The sequence below is a fragment of the Eschrichtius robustus genome, chromosome 16 (assembly GCF_028021215.1).
Source record: "Eschrichtius robustus isolate mEscRob2 chromosome 16, mEscRob2.pri, whole genome shotgun sequence".
NCBI lineage: Eukaryota > Metazoa > Chordata > Mammalia > Artiodactyla > Eschrichtiidae > Eschrichtius > Eschrichtius robustus.
The window spans coordinates 84,327,075-84,347,552 of NC_090839.1; the positions used below are offsets into that span (position 1 = coordinate 84,327,075).

The 20,478-nt window shown below is 48.0% G+C and overlaps 1 protein-coding gene and 1 pseudogene across 3 annotated transcripts in view; one reads left to right on the forward strand and one right to left on the reverse strand.

Moving 5' to 3' along the window:
* Positions 1-317: 317 nt before the first annotated feature.
* POR (cytochrome p450 oxidoreductase) overlaps positions 318-20,478 on the forward strand; it is a 63,569-nt gene continuing 43,408 nt past the window's right edge. The window contains exon 1 of one of the 3 annotated variants that reach the window (XM_068565956.1): positions 318-410. The gene's annotated coding sequence lies outside the window, so the exon portion shown is untranslated. Of the gene's footprint in view, positions 411-15,236; positions 15,363-20,478 lie in introns of those variants that run through there. The other 2 variants (XM_068565950.1, XM_068565949.1) reach the window with 2 other exon arrangements.
* LOC137750446 (large ribosomal subunit protein uL6 pseudogene) lies at positions 15,888-19,220 on the reverse strand (annotated as a pseudogene).

Below are 20,478 nucleotides of genomic sequence, written 5' to 3' on the forward strand. Positions count from 1 at the left end.
TCGCCATTTTCAGGCGAGGGCACTGAGGATCGTGGAGGAGAAAGAGTCGCGAACACATGCGAGCGGCGGCCGGCAGCAGGAGGCCAGACGGCGCGGCCCACGGCTACTGCCCCCACGGAACTGTCAAAGGCGTGAGGAGACTCCCACCCCCTCCCGGACTACACGCTGGGCTCCGAGGTCCCTCTGCTGAGCTGGGACGCTGAGGGGGCGTGGCCTTCAGGGCCGTACCAAGAGCGCAGATTCGCAGGGGGGAGGCCTGGCCCCAGAAACAAGCGCACGGCCGGGTTGGGCGGAGCGGCGCCGCCGTCGGCCACGCTCCCACCCCCGCAGCCGGCGCGGGCGGTGGTAGCGCCTCAGTGGTGTGGGCCTGCGTCCTCCTCAGGTGTCCGTACTGCAGCCGGCCGACCGTGGTGAGTACGTGCGTTCGCTGGTGCTGGATTGGCGGGGCCCGGTCGCTAGGACTCTGGGTGCCCGGGCTCCGGGGCCCGACGCCTTCTGGCCGCCTCGGCCGCCCGGGCCCTAGGCATGGGGGCGGGCTCTTGGGCCGGGTCGCTGCCCAATTCGCCCGACGCCGGCGCGGAAAGCGCGGCTCCCATTTCGGCCCTTCTTAGGGTGGCCCTTCCCCTCGAGCTGACCTCTCGGGGAGGCTTGAGGGTCGTCGTTTCCACGGCCGAAGGCGCCCTACCGGCCCTTCGGCGGAGGATCGGGTCTCGGCGTGAGAGGGCTCCAGCCCCCACGCCGCCACCCTTGGGCTAAGCCAGTTTTCCTCTCCGAGCCTCAGTTTCCCCGTCTGTACAGTGGGCCTCAGGAGGCGGCCAGTTATTGGGTTCACTCACGTAGGACGCGCTCGATGAGTGTGGGTGGGACCCGAATCTGACCCCGCAGCATCAGGTGGGCTTAGTCGAGCCCGCCAGCCCTGCCTCTCCTGGGAAACGTTCTGCGTGCCGGCGGCATCCCTGGGGGACAGTGCTCCTCGCGGGCAGGTGCCTTGGCAGGTGCTTTGCCGGGCTCTGCTGGGCAACCGTGATACCCTTAGCTCGTGGGAGCAATTGGGAAAGAGGTGGAGGTCTTCTGGGCGGCGGGGGCACTTGACCTCGACTTTTTGCTTTTCATTTCTCGATGAGAGTCACCACTGTGTGAGCCGGTGACCAGTACTGAGAAGTTTGGGGCCATTTCAAAGAACGTGGCTGCCTCCTCTCTTAGACCGACAAAATACAGCCTTCCTTCTGAGCTTGGCCGAAGTAGGGAATAGTGCTAAGACCAAGGGAGACAGGTCTGGAATGGGTAGTCCTCGGTTGGAACCTTGGCATCTTGGCAGGACACAACTTCTTGGAGCCTCTGTTTCCTACTCAGTAGCCCAGATAGTGATACAGCCCACCCTGTAGGCCCCCACAGGGTTGAGGTTCTGAGGCTCAGAAGAGAGGGTCTCGGAGGGTGACATTGAGAACTGTGACATTCCACGTAACTTGAGCAGTTAACTAACCCTCTGGGATCCAGTGTCCTCACTGTGCAATGCTGTAATTCACAGGCCCACCTGTCTGGGGAGAAATCATTGATTCATCAACCACTCACAAGTTCTGTCTACACAAGTCCCCTTTGAGTGGTTGTGGGGTTGGCTTGATCAGGAAAAAAGTCCAAAAGTCCCAGTTAGTAAAGCAGTGAACCCAGAAGAAATCACTTTCTTTTCTTTGTGTCCCTCTACGGAGTTCTCATTTTCCTTTTGAGAGAATGGTCAGTTCTTGAGCTTCTCATGATTTTCATACCACCTAGTTTAATCAAGTCTAAAAAAGTGGTCTGCATTTCAGAGAATAGAATATTGGCTTCCAGTTGGGTTGTAGTGTTGAAAACTTCAGAGTGATCGTTAACTCTCCCAAATCCTTCCTGTCTAGCACTTGAAAAAGTTACAGATAGGTTTGAGCACCTGGAAATAGCAACCTTGATTGCAGTCAGCATGAGTAAGGCAGGTGAAACTCCTGAGTGGTATGAGTTTGTAAACAATCATGAGGTGTATGAGGTGCTTGTTGCCAGACAAGCCTTAAATTTTAGGACATGCCAGTGACTCTGAATTGATCCTTCCTTAACCCCTTGAACATCAGGATCTGAGTTCAATAAAGTTCACGTGTACTTAGGAGATAGACTATTTGAAATCAGAACTGCTTGGCAAATCCAGAACATTTACTTGTTAAACTCATGGAACATTTCAAGTTCATAAAAATGTAGCTCTTAAGCAACTTTTTTTTTTTTTTTCCTAATAGAGGCTTCTGTAATTGTGGGACTTTTCGTGGTTCCAGAGGGCCCAGCTGCCCCGGCAACATCTGCTTCCTCATGCTTTAGGAAGGAGGAGAGCCCTGGATGGGGTGGAGGGTGGGGTGTCAGGGGACCTGAGCCCCAGCTCGGGCACTAGCACTGTGTGCCTTTCACCAAACCACCCCAGGCCCGGGGACCTCAGTTTAGTGCTATGGGATTTAACTTACATGTCAGATTCATTTAAAAATTAAAATGAGAAAAAAGTGAAATGGAGAAATGACTTTTTATAAAAATAGATTTTATTCTGTTTACAAAATTACTAAGTGCTCATTATTTTTAAAAATACTCATATCAGAAGGAGAAAAACAAATACCGTATGCTAACACATATATATGGAATCTAAAAAAAAAAAATGGTTCTGACGAACCTAGGGGCAGGACAGGAATAAAGACACAGACGTAGAGAATGGACTTGAGGACCTGGGGAGGGGGAAGGGTAAGCTGGGATGAAGTGAGAGAGTAACATTGACATATATACACTACCAAATGTAAAATAGATAGCTAGTGGGAAGCAGCTGCATAGCACAGGGAGATCAGCTCGGTGCTTTGTGACCACCTAGAGAGCTGGGATAGGGAGGGTGGGAGGGAGACACAAGAGGGAGGGGATATGGGGATACATGTGTACCTATAGCTGATTCACTTTGTTACACTGCAGAAACACAACATTGTAAAGCAATTATACTTCAATAAAGATGTTAAAAAAAAAACTCTTATAGAAGTACTCAATATAATAGTGAACATTCCTCGTAGCCTTACACTGAGACAAAAAAATTACTGCTAGTGGTGTAGTATATATTCTCCAGATATTTTTCTTCACAAATAAAAACATGTATTACCTAGATTTTTTTTTTTTTTTTTTTTACTTAATACAGCAGGAATTTTTTACTATTTAAATTTAAAACACAGAATTAAGATGAAACTAGTCATGCTGTTCTGAGTCTTGCTTTTTATTACTTAACATGATGTCTTTCTATAGCACTATGTAAAGATCCACCTCATTCCTTTTTAAAAACCTCATTCTTTTTAAAAATGACAATATCCCAGTAACCAATATTATTGAAAAAAATGTATGTTGTTTGCAGCCTTTTACTGTTATGAATTCTGCTACAATGATTAGCCTTGCTCTTTATCTTTCAGCGACTGGACAAATATTTTTGCATAATGAATTCTTAGAAGTGGAAGAACTGGAACATTTATGAGCTTTTAAATGTATTCATTTAACAGATGTTGATTACCTATGATATTATCAGGCACTATTTGAGGTGTCGGGCCTATAGCAGTGAACAAAACACACAAGTCCTCCACGGCTCTGACACATGGTTTGTCAAATGATGATATAATTTCAGATTTAACTTTTTACTATGTGTCAGATTCATTTGAAAATTGAAATGGAGAAATGACTGTTTTTTATAAAAATGTATTTTTTCTGTTTACAAAATTATTAAGTGCTCATTATAAAAAGTCTATTACAGAAATGTGCAATATAGACAGCGAATGTCCTTCATAGCCTTACACTGAGACAGTTTTCAGATGGAGAAAAATAGTACAGAGGAGTATGTGTGTTTGTAAAAATGGGGTGACTTTAAACGTCAATAGATATTGCCAAACTTCCCTCCAAAACTGATAATCTTGTTATGTTCCCACCAGCAGAGACTCATCATTTTTTTTTTAATTTTATTTATTTTATTTTATTTTTGGCTGCATTGGGTCTTCGTTGCTGCGCGTGGGCTTTCTCTAGTTGCGGCGAGCGGGGGCTACTCTTCGTTGCGGTGCGTGGGCTTCTCATTGCGGTGGCTTCTCTTGTTGCAGAGCACTGGCTGTAGGCGCGTGGGCTTCAGTAGTTGTGGCACGCGGGCTTAGTTGCTCCGCGGCATGTGGGATCTTCCCGGACCAGGGCTCGAACCCGTGTCCCTTGCATCGGCAGGTGGGTTCTTAACCACTGCGCCACCACGGAAGCCCAAGACTCATCATTTTTTAATTCATAATTCTAGGGCCAGTTGCTAACTGCTAATGGCAGAGATGCTTTTTTTTTTTGGCCACACCGTGAGCGGCATGTGACCTTAGTTCCTGGACCAGGGAATCGAACCCTCGCCCCCTGCAGTGGAAGCATGGAGTCTGAACCACTGGACCGCCAGGGAAGCCCAGAGATGCTTTTATTTCAGGAAAATTTATGTGAGACCCTGAGCTAAGTTTGTATTAGGTATATATATATATTATATTATATATATATATATATATATATATATATATATATAATACATAATATATATATATTTTTTTAAGTTCTTCTGATGACCCCAAAGGCTGGTGTTTCCGTGCCCACTTCACAGCTGGGGAGGCTGTCTCAGAGATGAAATCACTTGCTCAAGTCTATGAGGGTGAAACTAAGGCCTCACATAGGGCTGTCTGCTTCCAGAGCCCTCCCTCCTCTTTTTGTGCAATGTTATCTCACATTTTCTGACTGTAGAGGATTTTGGGGGGGGATGGGGGGAGGGAAATCTAATACATGTAATTGCTTAATAACATGACTGTTCCTCGCTTCCAGTACCGCAGTGCGCAAGGATGTCTATCTTGTATCTCTCACTGTACATTTCATCATAGCGTAAGAAACTTAAATGAGTATCTTATACAGAGATAGACAAAGCCAGTTCTTTTATTATTATTATTATTATTACCATTATTATCATCACCATGATTATATAAGCTACAGGACAAAACTTGTTATCTTGTGCAGTTATCTGGCATGTAATAGAAATGTAGGCTCACGGAGCAGGTGGGGAGAAGCTCCTGGGTCAGAGGTAGCTTTCTAGCTTATACAGGCACCAGCTTATAGTGGTCCACACCGGCCTTACATTCTTCATCCGTCAAGTGTAGGAAAGAATCCCTGCTCCACCTGCCTCCTGGAACCGCTCAAGAAGTATTTATTTTCGGTAGTGAATTCTCTTTGTTCTTGGAAATGTTTCCATCCCTGAGAAATGACATTTTAAAACACGTTTTTGGGCTTTAGGGTCTAAACTTCTGTGTTTAGGGCCTGGTTTAGCATTCAAGCACTCTGACGGGGAGAGGACCAAGCAAAAGTGAACAACGATGACAGAGTGTGTCGAGTTCCTTCTTGAGACAATGCGTGCGAGGCGTGTCCTCTCGGTGCTGAGCCTGCTGTGCGCGCTGGGGAGCACTCAGGACGAGCTGACTTTATTGGGGAGGGCAGGTCCTGCAAGGCTCCACGGAAGACGGGACATTTGAGTTGGATCTTGGAGGGTAGCTAGGAGTTCACGGATCCCACCAAGACACACCTGCTCTGGGGCGTGTACGGGTGTAGGTTGCCTGATGCTTGGAAATGACTGGGGCTTATCTGAAGGGGTCTTGTGAACCATGCTATGTGATGGGAAAGCTTTTCAATAGGTCTGTGATGTGACTAGCACGGAACAGTGTATTCTTTTCTTAGGTTTGCGGACTTTCTTACTTCTCTCTGGATGAATTCATCATTTAGAAATCTTACTCTGCCTAAATCTGTGTCATACCATTTCAGAGCTCTACATCCTGAAAGTGTTTTTCCTCCCCCAGCCCCCTCCCCAAGTGAGGTGTTTACATTAGTTGTGTGCCTGCTGGGATGTGTGTGTGTGAAGGTGGCGGAGGAGTCCCATGGCGCAAACCATGGCTCTTTGCGGACTGGTGGCTCCTGTTGGTTGGGTCCACTGGAGCCAAATCCATCAGCCTCTGTTATGCCTGATGCTGGTTGGCATGGCAACACGCTCGGGGATGTCGTGAACAAAGCAGCTGGGGGACCTGGTCCTTCTTCTGGGTGGCTTGTGGAGAAAGCTGCTGACATAGGGGGCTTACTTGTTTTACTTATAAAGAGGTGATGTGGTGGGGGAACATCTAAGAATTATCCTTTACTTGGAGTGCTGGAGGGTGAGGCATTCTGGTCTGTACGCAGCTGAGAGAATTGTACACGTGCTTCCCTGAAATTAATCTGTTTCAAAGCTAAACTAGAATAAAATGATGAGCCAAACTGTGGTGCCATCGGCCGTAGACTGTTTCTCAGAGAACTGGATTCTTTGGGAGATGTCCTGTAGTAGGAAAATAGGATGGAAAAAGCTGAGTTTTGTCCCCTGGTTGTAATCACGGAGGAAGATGGACTCTGTAAGGACACTCTGATGTGGGGTTGTGTAATCTGCTTCTAGGTGAAAATCAAGAATGGTGTTTAGTCATTTTTTTAAAAAATCTCCCCTAGTTTTGTCTTCAGTGCCTTTTCCTGTGGCCCTGTGCACCCCATTCCTTTTGCCAGAGCAGCCTTTCATATCACTTCTTCCTTTGACGCTTAGGTAAGAGCACTGTGACCGAGGTAACTTTGATCCTCATGGCACACACCATCGTTGCCCTGGGTAGGCTGGGTCTGTACAAAGGTTGGAGGACTGGGTAGGAACACATGAACTCATGCTCGCCTTCCCTGAACCCGGTGTGCTGACTCTGTATCTATAGGTCACTTGGGGTCAGTTTTCAACACTGAAAACAGGGCTGGCGGTTCTCGAAAACACAGGAGAATGGATCAACCAGTTGTGCCCGGCTTCTTTCAGAGGTGGGGTTTCGGGTGGGACTGTGGTCTTGTGAAGAAGGGCATTTGTTGGTTTCAGTTAGGGTTTCAGAACCTTTGCGATTAGGAAACCACATGGCATTACCTGGACATGTTGGACACAGTCCCTTATGTAATGTGACTTGCAAACTCTAAAAGGTCATTGAGCAAGACCATCCCGCCTATCTGAAACCCCCACCCTGCTGGTGACCTCACTGTCCCCTGGTCCCCGAAGCTCTAAGGACAAAAGACATTTTCCACTTTCCCCTTGTCTTCACTCTGGGGTGCCTCCACCACACAGTCCCAACAGTTTTTAGTCTTTGAATCTCCTTCCACTGCTGTGGTCTTATTGTGGCCCCTGTCATTTCCTGCTGTGCCAGCTCTCGAATTGGCCTCCCTGAGTCCATAATTCTCCCTCCCCGCCCCACCCCATCACTTCTCGTGATCTGTCCATGGTACCATTGCTCATGAAGCCCAACTCTTATCAACCCTCCTTTGCTCAAGAATTTACAGTCACTCTCACTGTCTTACTGTTTTCTGTTTATTTTTCCTTCTTCTCCGTCTGCTTCCACCAAGAATATGGAAGTGGCTTATATTAAAAGGAGTCTCATTCTCCCTATCCCTAATGGCAATATGGGGGTTGGAGAAGAATGTGGATTCACTGAGAACAGAGAATCCCCCATCATTTCCACGAGTGTAGGCCAGCGCATAGAATAGTGCCAGGCATGAAGTAGCCCTCAGAAACGCTACCTGGATGAGTGGCGGATGAGTTCTTATGGTTTCTCTCTCCTGAGTGTACTGCCGAGCTTTCTCCTGCATATTGACTGAGGTGCCAATATTGGGTCTGATCTGTGTTTTTTAAGATTATTCTAAGATGCAATATGAACTTTTTGTAGGATTTTAGTTTCCATCTAGGTGTGAAATTTTAAATGTTTCAAGTTCCTCCTGCCATTGATAGTTTATTCAATAATTATTTTTTAATTGAAGGAAAGAAATGACTTGTGTACTGCCCCTCCATCATAGTATTCTATGTCTTTCTGGATATTTCTAGATCAATTAACCTGGATGCCAAAAACATGAATAAATTTGTTTATTTAAAAAATTCTAATGAAATGAATAAAAGGGATCTAATCTAACCTTTGAGTGTCTGCTGTATGTCAGGTGTTTCATATCTCATGTGATGATCATAACACTGTGAGGATGGTCAGCAAGGAGACCGAGGCTGAATAAGCAATGTGCCCAGGGTCCCGTGGCGTGTAGGTGGCACATCTGGGGTTTGAACCAAGGTCTGTCTACCTACAAGGCCCATGTTCTTTTCATGGCTCAACGGGGTTTTATTTTACGTTTGTTGAATTTCAAGGCCCACACCCTCCTCAGCAAAACCAAGAACCGTGGAAAGAACCTAGTAATTGAGAGAAGGCCCCAGGAGGCAGGTAATTATACCAAAAGACAGTCAAGGGAAGTCATTGTGATGGAGCACAAAATTCATCTCAGAGCTTCGTGGAAGGCAAGGAAAGAAGGACAGGATTCACAGCAAACATGATGGAAAAAAGGAAGCGCATCAGTTTATCACAAGAAGCACTTGTCCTTGGGGCTTCATATAACGGTCACGGAGTAAGGCAGGGGGCAGCAGCCTCCGTACTCAGGAGGCGTTTGAAGAGCCCCTCGTGTGTACCAGGCCCCCTGTGAGGTGCTGGGACTGCACTGTGTGTGGACAAGATCGACAGGATTAGATAGATGGCTTAGGCCAGGGTGGAGGGAATGTTCTAAAGAACAGAGGAGTGTGACCACAGGTCACCCTTTCTGGGACCCACTGGGGTAAAGGCAGCGAACTTCACACTCCCTTATAATACTGTCAGGGCAGCTCTTTGGGGGATGGGAGCCAGAGAATAGACCCAGAGTGGTGTATTTTATCAGGCAGGGGTAGAGCGGGGGGATCTGGGAGAGCGAGCGCGGAGAGACCCTTTGCCAGAGGCGGAAGGCAGGCAGTCCACAGTGGAGGCCCTGGGTGCACCCTCCACGCTGTGTCCGGCTATTTTGCCATGGAAGTTGGAAAGCCTGGCTTGGCTTCTTGCCCCTTATCAGGTGACTGGAGGCAGAGCCGGGAGTTCTCAGAAGGCAGCACTGGTTGTGGTTCAGTGCTCCCGGCGGAAGGGCCAGCATCCTGTACCAGCAAGTGGGGAGCGAGAGAGATGCTGGAGCTTTTGTGGATTCAGTCACGCAGCGGGTAGATGGTTAGCTCTGTGTCATGCCAGGCCTCCTGAGCACGAGGGCTCCTGAAATGCAGGGCAGCCCCAGCCAGACACCAGCCCAGCAGTGCTGTCACCTGATGGTATAGTCAGGATATTAAACTGCCAGGTGAACCCCAGGCCAGGCAGTGAGGCGGCTTCTGTCTACAGCTTTGCCTTGTTCTACAAAGGTGGTGAAGGGCATGCAGGTGGATGATTGAGTGGCTGTGACGCCAGTGGGTCTGGGTTTGAATCCTGGTTCTAACGTCTATCAGTTCCCAGACTTTGGACAAGGCACTCTAATCTCTGTGCTAATTACAGCTCCTGTACCTCAGAGCGTTGCTGTAAGGAGGACATTAAGTAGTAGAAAGTCATAGTGTGAATGCTTCATACCTGGTAACGGCTGTTACAATTAGTATTTATTTAGAAAAAAATAGATACGATGGCAGATGGGGACCTAGGGATAAGATAGCGTATGGCTGCTCAAGGCTGTTTGGATTTGTCCTGAGTTTCCTGATGTCCAGAGCAAAGCGTAGGGGGGAGGCCTATAAGGGGTGGGAGTGGCTGCTGATGGGTACAGAGATTTCCTTTGTGGGGCGGGGGTGATGAAAATGTCCTGGGGTTAGCTAGTGGTGCTGCTTGTGCAATGGGTGAACATACTGAAAACCACTGAATCGTACACTTTAAAATGGTGAATTTGGGGTGGGGGGGGCGTGAATTATATCTCGATTTTTTTTTAAATAAATATTTATTTATTTATTTATTCTGGGACCCTGCGTTGGGTCTTCATTGCTGCGCACGGGCTTTCTCTAGTTGTGGCGAGCGGGGGCTACTCTTTGTTGCAGTGCATGGGCTTCTCATTCAGGTGGCTTCTCGTTGCAGAGCACGGGCTCTAGGTGCGTGGGCTTCAGTAGTTGTGGCACGCGGGCTCAGTAGTTGTGGCTCGTGGGCTCTAGAGCGCAGGCTCAGTAGTTGTGGCGCACGGGCTCTGTTGCTCTGCGGCACGTGGGATCTTCCCGGACCAGGGCTCGAACCCGTGTCCCCTGCCTTGGCAGGCGGATTCTTAACCACTGCGCCCCCAGGGAAGTCCCAATATATCTCGATTTTTTAAAATCAGGTTTATCAGTCTCAAGTCCTTGAGCAGCTAGACTCTCACTAGTTCTGCTACTGAGTCACCATCACCTCGAGCGAGTTGTGCACACCTGCGGCAGACACATTCACTGCTCACGGCCTATTTCTGTCCCCACCCTCCCATCCCTTAGCCCTCTGGAAGTTAACCTCAGCTAATGCCCTGTGTGTGGGAGCGTGGTGTGTCCCCTCTGCCCTGAAGCATTTAAGGTCTGGGACCAGTCCCCCCAAGTCTTATCCCCATCACAGAAGCCCTGCAAGTTACGTGTTGAGTTGGTGGCATCACAAGGAAAAAGCTGCTTGAAGCACCAAGTCCCCTTAAGGAGGCCAAGAGCCTGGCAGAGACACCTGGCCTCCACTGGACATCGTGAAAACTTATGCATTACATCACTTGGGGCATAGGGCAGGGCTGGGAGGGGGACACCTTTCCCCGGTGCTGTGGCCTGTGTCCTCATAGCCCCTCCCTCATGCGTGCTGTGTGAGGCGGGTCTTTTCTAACCGGAAGCCACAGCCGATGCACTGGAACCCGAGTGTGTCCCCACTGCTGGCTGCAGCCGAGTTCACAGCCCTGGCTGTCAGCGGGAGCATTCAGCTCAGCCTCTGGGAGCATGTCAAGTGATTGAGTGTACCTGCCCCGAGTGACAGCGTGGTGTAATGTCAGGCCAGCATTTTGTCTGCCTCCCCCCTAAGAGAACATGGTCAGGCAATCAAAAACTCTCAGCAGCTCCTGGTTTAGTGCGGGTGGCGTAATAATCGTGGACACTTTTACGGACGCCGTGAGACAGTCCTCTGTCCCCATGGGGTCTGGTTCTTACTGACTTGCTCATGCTGTTCTGTTGTGACCTTCGATAACCCCACTGCCCACATCCTACCATTTAAAAGCATGGTGTGACTCGGCAGGCAGAGATCACGGAGATGACCTTCAGTCGGTGCTCAGACACACTAGATTGACACCAGCCTTTAACGCATGGCAGTGGCCTAATGTCAAGGCGAAATGCAGGCAGAGCTGGGGATCAAAACAGTGCCATCCAAGGCCCGAGCCTGGTGGCGGTTTGGCCTGACCTCGTGATAAAAGCTGGCCCCTGGGAAGTGCGTGGCCACGTGTCTATCTGCCGTCCTCCGTCAGCGCCTCCATCACCGTGTGTAGCTGCTGCCCGCAGCAGCCTTGTGTGGCTCCTGTCCTCGCCCGCCCCCCGCCCCCGGCAGAGACTCCATCTTCGCTGAAGGGCACCGTCTCCTGCTGGCCAAACCTGGGGTGACAGGCCAGCCTGGGAACCAACCGGGACGAAGATGAGCCAGGAGTTGGGCCACCCCCTTGCTCGTCTGCAGGTAGATGATGACTAGAGCCGTGACAGGCAGTGACAGAGAGGGTCTCGTATGGCCCTTAAATCTCCCTCTTTGAGTTGCTGGCTGTGAGACCTTCAGTGATTTTCTGGTTCCTTAGGTCTTCAAGTCCGTGTCTGTAAAAATGGGTGAAATATTTATCTAAACAGGCTAATCATAAGAGTCAAAAGAAAGTGGTTGTGTAAAGCACCTAGCGCGGTGCTCAGCACGTGGTGGCCGCGGGGTCAGTGCTGTCCCCGTGCCCGCCCCCCACTTAGCGAGTAGGCAGCGCACGAGGTGCTGGTGAGGACTGCAGCCTCTCTCTCCTGCAGTGCTCAGTGCTGGGTTTTTGAGAACCAAGGTCGTTACTCAGGTGACGAGTAAGACATAACTTGAGCTTCAGGAGCTCATAATCAGGTCAGAGAAGCGGACGGGGAGGTAACTGACTATAACCCGAGGCAGAGGCTGCCAGGTGCCGGAGCTGAGTGTGAGCGTGAAGCCGGCAGCCAAGCTTTTATGGAGGACGTAGCATTCGAGTTAACCCGTTAAGATATAGCTTTGATGGCTACGGAAAGAAAGCGAAGAACATTCTTAGGAGGGAGAACAGTGAAGCAGAAACAGGCAGCAGTGTATGAGGTGTGTCTAGGGGGGCTGATAGGAAGGCCTCACAATAAGGATGCTACTGGATTTTTTCTTTTAAACTTTTTTTTTTTAAACCAATTTTTGACTTACAGAAAAATTGCAAAAATATTGGGTCGGCCAAAAAGTTCGTTCAGTTAGCGAATACATTGTTCAATAAAATTCTTGGCGAAAATGAAAAATGTGTCTTTTATTTATTTTTTAAATTAATTAATTTATTATTTATTTTTGGTTGCATTGGGTCTTTGTTGCTGTACGCGGGCTTTCTCTTGCTGCAGCGAAAGGGGGCTACTCTTCGTTGCGGTGCGTGGGCTTCTCATTGCGGTGGCTTCTCTTGTTGCGGAGCACGGGCTCTAGGCGCAAGGGCTTCAGTAGTTGTGGCACGTGGGCTCAGTAGTTGTGGCTTGTGGGCTCTAGAGTGCGCGCTCAGTAGTTGTGGCGCACGGGCTTAGTTGCTCTGCGGCATGTGGGACCTTCCCAGACCAGGGCTCAAACCCGTGTCCCCTGCACTGGCAGGCGGGTTCTTTTTTTTTTTTTTTTTTTTTAATTTTTATTTATTTATGGCTGTGTTGGGTCTTCGTTTCTGTGCGAGGGCTTTCTTCAGTTGTGACAAGCGGGGGCCACTCTTCATCGCAGTGCGCGGGCCTCTCACTATCGCGGCCTCTCTTGTTGCGGAGCACAGGCTCCAGACACGCAAGCTCAGTAATTGTGGCTCACGGGCCCAGTTGCTCCACGGCATGTGGGATCTTCCCAGACCAGGGCTCGAACCCGTGTCCCCTGCACTGGCAGGCGGGTTCTTAACCACTGTGCCAGCAGGGGAACCCGTGTCTTTTATTTTTACTTAAAAGTGAATGAACTTTTTGGCCAGCCCCAATAGTTCAGCGTTTTCTTACATTTCTCACCCAGCTTCCCCTAAAGCTGGGTTAGCTTGTTAGCATCTTGCAAAATTATAATAAAGTTAGCAAGAACAGGCAATTAAGACTGGTAGAGTATCATTAACTAGACACCAGGGGTCGACAAACTTTTTCTGTAAAGGGTCAGATAGTGAGCACTTGAGGCTTTGTGGGGCCAGAAGGTCTCTGTCACAGCTCCCAAGTCTGTTGTTTTAGCAAGAAAGCAGCCATAGATCATCTGTAAATGAATGAGCATGACTGTGTTCCAGTAAAACTTTGTTTTCAAAAGTAGTCAGCAGGGGGGCTTCCCTGGTGGCGCAGTGGTTGAGAATCTGCCTGCCAATGCAGGGGACACGGGTTCGAGCCCTGGTCTGGGAAGATCCCACATGCCGCGGAGCAACTGGGCCCGTGAGCCACAACTACTGAGCCTGCGCGTCTGGAGCCTGTGCTCCACAACAAGAGAGGCCACGATAGTGAGAGGCCCGCGCACCGCGATGAAGAGTGGCCCCCGCTCGCCGCAACTAGAGAGAGCCCTCGCACAGAAACAAAGACCCAACACAGCCAAAAATTAATTAATTAATTAATTAAAAAAAAAAAAAAAGTAGTCAGCAGGCTAGGCTTGGCCTGCAAACCATAGTTTACCAGCCCCTGAACGAAACCCTGCCCCTCATTAGAGTTTCACCAGTCTTTCCTCTCATCTTCTCTCTGCTCCAGGATCCTACCCAGGACCCCGCCTGGCACTGAGTTGTCATGCCTCCTGAGTCCCCTCCAGTCTGTATCAGTTCCTTCGCCTTTCATAACCTTGATGCTTTAGGAGAGGGCTGGTCCATCATTTTGTAGAATGCCCCTAACTTTGGGTTTGGTTTGGTTTTGTTTGTTTTAACATCTTTATTGGAGTATAGTTGCTTTACAATGTTGTATTAGTTTCTGCTGTATAGCAAAGTGAATCAGTTATATGTATACATATATCCCCATATCCCCTCCCTCTTGAGCCTCCCTCCCACCCTCCCTATCCCACCCTTCTAGGTCGTCACAAAGCATTGAGCTGATCTTCCTGTGCTATGCAGCTGCTTCCCACTAGCCATCCATTTTACATTTGGTAGTCTCACTTTGGGTTTGACCAGTGCTTTCTTGTGATTGGAGCGAGGTTCTGCATTTGTGGCAAGAACACCACAAAACTGGTGGTGTGTCCTTCTCAGTGCCTTGTCTCAGGGGTTCATTACAGGTGATGCCTGCCTTGACCTCTTGGTTAGGTTGGTGTCCGCAGGGTTTCTCCACTGCGAAGTTTCTATTTTTCCCTTTGTAGTTAATAAGTATCTTGGAGGAAATAACTTTGAGACTATGTAAATCCTGTCCTCCCCACCCTACCCCACCTCAGGACTTTTTGCCCACTGATTTTTAACACATCCATTGGTAGATCTTGTCTGCAACAGTTCTTACTGTGGTATTTGCCTAATGGTAATTCTCTATTTTCCTCTTTCCTTCTACATTTATTCGTTGGAATTCTACTGTGAGGAAGAGTTGTTCTTTTTCTCCCATTTATTTATTTCATTATTTATATCTGGACTCATAGATGTTTATTTGTTCTGTGGTTAAAAACTCCACTAGCAGTGAACAATTCAAAGAGGAAATTAAGAAAACAATTTCATTTATAGTAGCATCAAAAAGAATAAAATACTTAGGAATAAATTTAAACAAGGAGGTGCAAGACTTTTACACTAAAAACTGCAAAACATTGCTGAAAGGAAATAAAGAAGACTTAAATGGAAAGACATTCATCTTCCTGGATTGGAAGACTTAATATTGTTAAGATGGCCTTATCCTCGTGCTCCCCACCCCCACAAAGCAATGTACAGATTCAGTGTGATCTCTGTCAAAATCCCAATGGCTTTTTATGCAGAAATGGAAAAGCTGATTCTGAAATTCCTATGGAATTGCAAGGAACCCCAAATAGCCAAAACAATCTTGAAAAAGAACAAAATTGGAAGACTCATTAATTTCAAAACTTATTTCAAAGCTACAGTAATTAAGACAGTGTGGTACTGTCATAAGGATAGACAATGGATAGGTCAATGGAACAGAATTGAGAATCCAGAACTTAACTCATATGTATATGGTTAATTGATTTTTTTTCCACAAGGGTGCCAAGGCCATGCAACAGGGGAAAAAATAATGCTGGGACAACTGGATATCTGTATGCAAAATAATGAAGTTGAATCCTTACCCCACACCGTATACAGAAATCAACTCAAGATGGATCAAAGACCTAAATGTAAGAGCTAAACTATAAAAATCTTAGAAGAAAACATAGGGGTTAATCTTCATGACCTTGGATTTGGCAGTGGTTTCTTAGGTATGACACCAAAATCACAAGCAACAAAAGAAAAAAAAAAACAGATAAATTGGACTGTTATGGACTGAATGTTTGTGTCCCCTTAAAATTCATATGTTGAAATCCTAACCCCCAATGTGGTGGTATTAGGTGGGGCCTTTGGCTGGTAATTAGGTCATGAGCATGAAACCCTTGTGAATGGGATTAGTACCTTTATAAGAAGAGACATGAGAGTTTGCTTGCTCTCTGCTCTCCGCCATGTGAGGATACGAGAAAGCAGCTGTCTGCAAGCCAGACAGTGGGCTCTCACCACACACTGGATCTACTGATGCTCTGATCTTGGACTTGCCAGCCTGCAGAACTATGTAAATGTTTGTTGTATAAGCTACATAGTCTGTGGTATTTGTTATGGCAGCCTGAGCTTAGACGCAGACTTGTTGTTTCTGTAGCTGGATAACTTAGATCTTATTCATCGGTCTGCTGAACTGTTCCTTTTTCAGAAACATAGATACCATCCAAAAATTTTTCTGATATCCTTGTTTTTAACTGTTGTGGCTCGTGAATCCAAGCAGCCGACTTTGATACACGTTCACCGCCGCCTCCTTCAAGAACTAACTCATCTTCCTGGGCTCGAGATAGTGAACAGGCGACGCCTGGCCTCATCCGAACCCTGCGGATGTATTTTTTGCCCAAGAAATTTTGGATTTCAACAAGAAGGCTATTCTTTTGAATGATAGTGTGGACGGGGAAGTGAGGGTTCAGAGACCGCATCTTGTAGCGGAAGCCCAGCGTGACACCCTTGATCGTGTTCCGTATGTGACTACAGATAGTGCCAGCGATAGCCAGGTCCTTTCTGTTTCCCCACCATTCGTCACCCCGGAGCCTCTTTCTCTTTGCAGGGAGGCCGAGTTCTACATTAATGTGATTGAAGACCCTCCACAGGGTGCCCCTGGGGCCCTTCACAATAACCGTGTGTCCCTTCAGAGTCATGTCCACGTTTTCTGGAGTGTTAATAGTCTGCTAAAACTGGGCTTCATCCCCGCAGTAGATGCAGCAGAGAGGACACAGCTTTTTTTTTTTTTTTGGCCACACCACACAGCTTGTGAGATCTTAATTCCCCAACCAGGGATTGAACCCAGGCCCTCGGCAGTGAGAGCACGGAGTCCTAACCACTGGACTGCCAGGGAAGTCCTGACATGGCTTATTTTAATCTGCTTCTGCCCTGAAGAATACGAATGGGAGAGAGAAGTAATCCACCAAGGTTCTTTGAGTGCCTACCATGCATTCTGTGCAGTTTTACGCATATTATCCTCCCAGTAGCCCTTTCAGAGTTATCAGTGATGATGGTTCTCCATTTTAGACAGGAAAGCAGCTGAGGGACGTTGAGTGTTGCCCAAAGTCATGGAACTGTAAGTGGCAGAGCAATGTTGAACTCGTTTTTATTTTTCTTTAGACCTATGCCCCCATTTTCCCTTTAGGCCCTTCTGGATCCTCTTCTCCCCCCGCCCCCCATCACTGCCATTTTGCACCCTCTCCCATCAAGAAGCCATCCTAAGCCAGCCTCTGCCCAACCGTGAGCTGCGCTGGCCAGAATCTGTACTGTTCATTTTGGCAAGGAAGTAACTGTGTGTCTTGTCTCTTTCCATAGAAGGGCAGGGGACATCCCCTGACCTAGTTTGTCTTCGCCTGTTTAGCTGGCAGGGTGCTGGGCACGTGACCTACCTGATGGACGTGGAAGAGCCACTCTTTTTTTTTTTTTTTAATATAAATTTATTTATTCATTTATTTTTGGCTGCGTTGGGTCTTTGTTGCTGCACACGGGCTTTCTCTAGTTGCAGCAAGCGGGGGCTACTCTTCGCTGCGGTGCGCGGGCTTCTCATTGCAGTGGCTTCTCTTGTCATGGAGCCTGGGCTCTAGGCGCGCAGGCTTCAGTAGTTGTGGCACATGGTCTTAGTAGTTGTGGCGCACGGGCTTAGTTGCTCCGCGGCATGTGAGATCTTCCCGGACCAGGGCTCGAACCCGTGTCCCCTGCATTGGCAGGTGGATTCTTAACCACGGTGCCACCAGGGAAGTCCCAGAGCCACTCTTGATATGAGTGGAGTGTTTCTCCTCAAGACGATTTCACTTTGGACAGTTGTCTTCAAATCAACATCACCATCAATATTTCTATGGTACTTTGCGGAATGTTTCCACAAGCATTATTTGTGCAAAAGCCAGACAAGGATTAAAGGTCCACCTTGTGGGCTTCCCTGGTGGTGCAGTGGTTAAGAATCCATCTGCCAATGCAGGAGACACGGGTTCGAGCCCTGGTCCGGGAAGATCCCACATGCTGTGGAGCAACTAAGCCCGTGAGCCACAACTACTGAAGCCCGAGTGCCTAGAGCCCGTGCTCCGCAACAAGAGAAGCCACCGCAATGAGAAGCCCGCGTACCTCAACGAAGAGTAGCCCCCACTCTCCGCAACTAGAGAAAGCCCCTGCACAGCAACGAAGACCCAATGCAGCCAAAAATAAATAAATTAATTAAAAAAAAAAAAAAAGCCCACTTTGTTGGCTAAGGCTCAGTGAGAAGTAATTTGCTAAGGTGGTGGTCAAGCCAGTCTCCAAATTTGGTTCTCTGAACTGCTGCCAAGTCCCACACCCTTTTCACTATGTCCCCCTGCCCCAGTTTTTCTGTTTTATAATCCAATGGACTGGAGAGAAATCAGAGAAAAGATGGGGCTGTTTGGTTCCCCTCAATGTTATGGTCCCTTCTCTGTGAAACCACTTTTTAGAAAAGTCATGATTTTTAGTTGAAATTCGAATATTACTTTCGGAAAGTGGTCTTGGTTTCCTACGATATGACTGAAAAATAAGAGTCATATTTCCAGAGTCAGTAGATGATTAAAAAAAAGTAGTTACTCCCTTTCTCTAGGGGATACTAAATGGAGGCATTTGGAAATTTGATGTAATACTGTCATTGTGAAGGAATAAATAAATAAAGGTAGGTAGGTTTTTATTTATTTTGTTTTGTTTTATTTTCCTGTGAAGATGGTTTGGAACAAGGACAGGTTACTCTTCACGCCAGAGCAGACAGGTGAGTTTGGATAGAGGTGCCATCACCTTTCCATTCTGGCCGGTGGAAGTTGACAAAGACTGAGCTGACCTTGTCTGCTGATGGTAGAAAAATGCGGACAGAGGAGCACCGGGGTTTGGCAGGGGTTCCAAGTCCTAACCTGTGTGTTCTTAAAGCCCAGAAGTGCTGTTGCTGTGCCTTTTTGAGTCATTTCAGACCTTCCGAGCTCTCTTCTGGTCTGCCCTCTGCCAGGCACCGTCTCCTGTCTCCTCACAGTAGCGTCTGGGGCCTGTGTCCACCCCACCACCTTCCATCCCTTTAGTTAGAGGACTTGTATTGCATCAGATATAAGGACCCAGATGTAAGTCAAGGTGAGCCCATCAAGAATGGTTGAAAGATGATGAATTGAAACTCAACGTGCTCCTGTTGGCAGGGGTTGGGGGCAGGGCAGTGGGGGAGGGAGGGGTGGTGGTCCTTCCACTTCAGTTCAGCCTGAGGCAGGTCTCTGGACGAGTCCTCTGATGGCTCAGGTTCCCTGAAAGGCGGGACGGGGCAGACTCTGGGAGCTCTAGACGTCAGAACCTAGATGTTTACTTTCCTCTCAGTAAAGGTCGGGTTTCTCCAGAGCTTTTGGGTGTCTCCAGACCATACTTCTCTAAACTCTTAAGGAAATCCAGGAGTTTCTGGGAGTCACCCAGACTGGCTTCCAGGGGCAGAGCTGACGTGTTCTGGCATTTACCCGCATCCTCCTGGGTGTCGCACATCCAGAACACGAGGCACAGGACAGAACAATAGTTAACAACGTCTTTCCTTATGCAGGTGTCACACCAGGCACGTGTATTGTCTTATATAATTTCAGCAACAGCCCCTATGAAGTAGTAATATTATCCTTGTTTTACAAATGAAGTCACTGAGGCTCACAGAGATTTTAAGATTCGTGTGTGTGTGTGTAAATGTCATGACGTAAGGAGTTTAAACGTATGATCTGTTTTTAGACACAAATCATCTGTAAATGATTATTGAAATGTGCTTTCCCAGGACTCTGGTTCTTTCTTTCCGAGTCACCCACTGCCCTGCCTTGACGGTCTCCCCTCCAGCCTTCACACAGAGGCGGGCTTAGGGGACTAAGGAGCCGGTGATGAGTAACTCACAGCAGGAGGAGAGCTGAGAGGTGGAACTAGTGTGTCTCCAGGCTGTGGTCCCCAGGTTGGTGTGTGGTTGTGACCCTGGGCCAGCACCTCCCGCTGCACACCTTTCCCACTTAGTACCATAGAGGGTCTCGTTTACTGGGTATGGTTTCCGTGGTGGAGAGGGCCCATCTTGTCTGTATATCCATCTCTCCAGTTTCTTCTCTTTGCCCATCCTTCTGGGGCACAGGTGTTCTGGCCTCCCTGGAGTGCTTATTGATTCTTATATGTAGGGGTTTTTTTGTTTTTGTTTTTTAAAGAATGGATTTTATTTATTTTTGGGTGTGTTGGATCTTCGTTGCTGCATGCGGGCTTTCTCTAGTTGTGTTGAGCGGGGGCTACTCTTCATAGCGGTGCGCGGGCTTCTCATTGCAGTGGCTTCTCTTGTTGCGGAGCACGGGCTCTAGGCGCGCTTGCTTCAGTAGTTGTGGCTCATGGGCTCTAGAGCACAGGCTCAGTAGTTGTGGCGCACGGGCTTAGCTGCTCCGCGGCATGTGGGATCTTCCCGGACCAGGGCTCGAACCGTGTCCCTTGCATCGGCAGGCGGATTCTTAACCACTGCACCACCAGGGAAGTCCCCATGTTTTTGTTTTTTTACGTTACTTCCCTCCCAGCCTTCTGGGGATGCAGTGCTTTGTGGAGTTACTCTCACCTCCCCAGGTTAGCAATATGTCTTGCAGAGGGAAGGCTGCAGAGAAACGTTGAAAATAAATTGCTTTTTGGAAAATAATTTGACAGTGAGTCAAGAGTCCTAAAAATATTTATTCCCTTTGATTCGGAAATATTTCTAAGATATATTCAGAAACTCAATAATCA